The 4822-nt window shown below is 37.3% G+C and overlaps 1 pseudogene; it reads right to left on the reverse strand.

The window, feature by feature from the left end:
• Positions 1 to 347: 347 nt before the first annotated feature.
• Positions 348 to 1455, reverse strand: LOC111144553 (annotated as a pseudogene).
• Positions 1456 to 4822: the final 3367 nt, after the last annotated feature.

The raw sequence follows: 4822 nt of genomic DNA on the forward strand, positions 1-4822 counted from the left end.
TTTTACATTGACATGTCACATGGTTAAAATAACACAAGAATTGTCTTCAGGAATAGAACATGACTTCCCTTTAAGAGGGCCTGATGTCTTATAATATTTTTGAAACTTAAGGTAATTTTTTTTAAAGACATTTATTTAGCGTCATGATCAGACTATTACATTTAGCAATCAACAGCATGGGTGCAAAAAAAAAAAATCTACATTAAAACCCTTTGTTGGAATGCTTTACACTTTCCACAGAACAGAAACTAAAATAACCTGTTATACAATTAGTCACAAATACAGTCCTCGAGTTTTTTTTGCCCATACACATGAGTATTGTCTAAACCATGTCTTCTTTGTAGCAGCTAGGCTTTGCCACCACTGTGCCTGGCTGAGTTCACAAATCTGTTGTACCCTGTAACTTCCCTGTCACTTCTCTGGCTCTCCTCTCCTGCTAAGCTTTGTTTCCTGGCAGTAATAAAACCTTCTGCCACTGCCATAGCTGCTGCTGCTGCTGGAACCACCATAGCCACCTTGGTTTCGTGATTTGGCGACGTATTGGCCTCTACCACCATAAGGGCCAGAGCTTCTGCCTCCAAAATTGCCTCCTTTCATGGGTCCAAAATTTGAGGATTGATTGTTGTAATTGCCAAAATCATTATAGCTTCTGCCACCTCCAAAGTTGCTTCCATCATTACCAAATCTGTTATAGCCATCCCCACTGCCACCATATCCACCACCACCTCGACTGCCACCAAAGCCACCTCGACCACTGAAGTTTCCTCCGCGACCAAAGTTGTCATTCCCACCAAAACCACCTCCATGACCACCACCAAAGTTTCCAGAACCACTTCGACCTCTTTGGCTGGATGAAGCACTAGCCATCTCTTGCTTAGAGAGCGCTTTCCTTACTTCACAGTTGTGGGCATTCACAGTATGGTATTTTTGAATGACAATCTTGTCTACAGAATCATGGTCATCAAATGTTACAAAAGCAAAACCCCTCTTTTTGCCATTGCCTCGGTCAGTCATGATCTCAATCACTTCGATTTTCCCATACTGTTTGAAATAATCTCTTAGATGATGTTCTTCAGTATCTTCTTTAATGCCACCAACAAAAATCTTTTTCACAGTTAAGTGGGCACCAGGTCTCTGAGAATCTTCTCTTGAGACAGCCCTCTTTGGTTCCACAACTCTTCCATCCACCTTGTGTGGCCTTGCATTCATGTCTGCATCCACCTCCTCCACAGTGGCATATGTGACAAACCCAAAGTCTCTGGGGCGCTTGGTGTTTGGGTCTCTCATTACCACACAGTCCGTAAGTGTTCCCCATTGCTCAAAATGGCTCCTCAGACTCTCATCGGTTGTTTCAAATGCTCAGACCTACGATGAAGAGCTTCCGCAGCTGTTCAGGCTCTTTGGGAGACTCTGACTTAGACATGACGGCGGTGGGAGGGGAGACTTTAACGATGCTTACTCAGTGGCGTCCACGGGCAGAAAGGAAACTTAAGGTAATTTCTTTCAATTGATTACACCTGGTTTAAAATAAAATATAATTTGGATGTCTCTTTTACAATTTGATAATCTTGGTAGCTAAGTTTCTATAATTTATCTAGGGAAAAATAGTTTATATAAGGATTTTTTTTTTTTCTTAAGTAGGCTCCATGCTCACTGTGGAGCCCAATGCAGGGCTTGAACTCATGACCTTGAGATAAAGAGCTGAGCTGAGATCAAGATTTGGATGCTTAACGGTAAGGAGTCACCTGAGTAATCTTCCGTCGGAATTTTACGGGCATGGGTATTGGATCTCCCTATTTGATATCTACCTTCCACGTACGAAGATAAACATGAAGAAAACTACTCAGCATATCACAGCGTGACATGAAAGGTCATCCAGATCCGGAATCAAAATTGAGGAATTTCCTTACGTAAGTAAACTAAGCTAAGAAAAATCATTAAATTTTCTCTGTCGGATTACTTAACTGAAAAGATCTGTGAATAGAATTCAAGAGGCATATGAGCTTGAAGGGGAGAAATAATTACATACTTATTTTCACTAACCTTTAACTAAAATGGAGGACCCACCCCTTTCGGTCATCTAGACAGCAAACCAGCGAAATGCTAGCAGTAACTCTCTGTTACTCATACACATCAAAGTTATTTTCATATTATTGTATAGATACTTCAAAAGGTTTACACTCATTATTGCCCTGAAACTAAGGTATTATTTCCAGGCTATTTATCTAAATTGAAACTTTGAAACCTGAGTGTTTATGGTAAGTTGGTGACAATATCTGCTTTAGACAAAAAATACATACTTTGGTTACATATTCTCTTTACAAGCAAAGTTTCCTGTGCTAAGAGGTTTAACTATTTGAGCTTCCAGGTCCAATGTCACCGATACAGGAAAGACATCTCAGAGGGGATATCCCAGCCAGCACTCCACCACCAAGAACTTCTAGGTCAAGTGCTGGGTCAGGTTTGTCCTATGTGCTTAGAGACCCCTAACTAAGTTCAAAGTTACACCTCCACGACAGTGACAATCTGTCCCTCACCCTCCCGAATTACCAAAGTCTTACAGGGCAGAATTGTTCTCTACTGTGTATCTCAGAGAGTATCACAGTGGCAGAATGAAAAACAGACATGCAATTTCAAACACTAAATACATATGGTAAACTAGAAAATAATTCATTATTTAACTTCCAACTCACCACTTACATTAGGGGGATAAAAGGAAGGCAGGCAGGAAGGAAGGAGGGAGAGAGGAAGGGAGGGAAAAGAAAACATGAGCAAACAAATATATATATATATATATATATATATATATATATATATATATGGTATCACTAGTAGAAATAAAAAAGTTTTGAGAGTGAAGCATCTTTCATCAATTGAATATAACATGTGAGAGTCCTTATAATGGTGTCAAAACGCAGGCCATCTGGACCAGCGTTTTTCTGCTGTTTGTAACCCAGACCAATTTTGATTAGCATAAAAATAAAATACCCTCCCCCTCCCAGTTGAAAATCATTGATATGGACCCATTGGAGCCGATCTTTTAAGTATATCTACCTGCCAAGAAGATTTTAATATTGTTAGTTTGTATAGAAACAATTTCATTTCTCACTGTCCAAATATCCATTATGAAAATGAAAGAAAATATGAACACTTCCATGATTCCCCAGCCCTGTGCGAACTCCAACAGGCCATTGTCAGGTGTTGTCCTCCAAAGACCCAGGCAAGAGCGTGGTGATGAGTATTTAAAGGGTCTTAGTCAAGTTCACAAGACAGGTAAGAGAATAACAAAGAAAGACATGTATGTTCTCCAAGTTTTATTCCTCAAAACTATCCATGACCTACTATCTGCTTAATGGGACATGGTAAAGCACTGTTCTTCCAATAAAATTTATGTCATATATATATATATATAACATAATTAGTTGCAAGATAATTAAATTGCATAAGACAGATATTTTATAACACATGGACTTTTAAAATGCTGAAAAGGATCATTAACACACATTATTTAGATCTTTCTGTTTGGATATCCAAAACATATGAAAGACACTATTTCTGGCCTTGATTTAATTCTAACTAAAAACTGAGATGGAGCATATGGTCCTAAAACTCCATCAAGTATTCAACCTTTCAGAACTTTATATCCAAACTTTCAGGCTTGCTATAAAAGTAAAATAAATAAATAAATAAATAAAAGCCATCAAAAGGAATGGAGTGCATATTCCCTATTAATAGTAGTGAAGTAAGATGTTCATATTCAACTGAGGAGTCATGGGCCTGAGTTTTTATTCCATAAACTTGGACTTTAAATCTTTGTTGCTTTCATCAGCATTTGGAATCTTATTATTAGGAAAAATTAATCTTCAATAGCAATGATACAGGAACCCTGCAGTTGAGCAGAACCTATATTTCTCTTGTGATTCTAAAAAAAAAGTCATCATTTATCTTCTATTTTTCTTTAAGATTTTTTTTTTTTTTTCAATAATACTGTTTCACCCAGCTGTTATCCACTAATTGTCTTAGTCTCCCTTCAGGTCCTGTGTTCGGTTTGATGACGCTAACCTAGTGCTGGCGACACTCGAACTAATTAGTCCTGCTTCTTGAGTTTTAGCCAAGGTTCAGTTTACGCTGCTGCAAACTATGCTAATCCGATCTACAGTTTTGCTTTAGGATTTAAGCAGAGAATGATAGGAAAGTTTATTTCTTTTACTATCTTAATGATAGAACATTACAGATGCGATCTATATTATAAGTACATAATATAATATAAATTTAAACACTATAACTATAATATATATTGATATATTATAAATATTATATATATGTAAATTACAAGAACATGATAGGCTTTTCAATTCTTCATGGTTTGACCCAAGTATGAGTGTGATGTTATTTTTAGAAATTTGAAGAACCTTATATTCAAGGGACTCATTATAAACACTATGTACATTTTGATTTCTAATTCTTCTTTTTGTGAGGAGGGAGTTCTGGACAACATGGCTTACATTATTTAACAACTATAAAATAGGAACTGAACAAAACTTCTTAAAATTGTCCTAATCTTCAATTTGAAATATTAAATCACTTTGACATATATTTTAGGTTTCTTCGAGTCTTCTTATTGTTTATGGTCTCTTTACCTGAGGGAATGTTGGGCTCTCCAAGCAGGACCTCAGCTAACTCATCTCCAGAGGTCTGAAGTACTGTGGACATTACTTGCAACTCAATAAACTCTCTTTGTGGCCTGTATGCTGTTCTGAATGGACAGAAATAAAATACAGGTGAGGCAGATAGATGGGAAGTATCCCACTTTGTAACTGAC

Source organism: Enhydra lutris, unplaced genomic scaffold (genome assembly GCF_002288905.1).
Source record: "Enhydra lutris kenyoni isolate GAN:26980312 unplaced genomic scaffold, ASM228890v2 scaffoldscaffold11, whole genome shotgun sequence".
Lineage (NCBI taxonomy): Eukaryota > Metazoa > Chordata > Mammalia > Carnivora > Mustelidae > Enhydra > Enhydra lutris.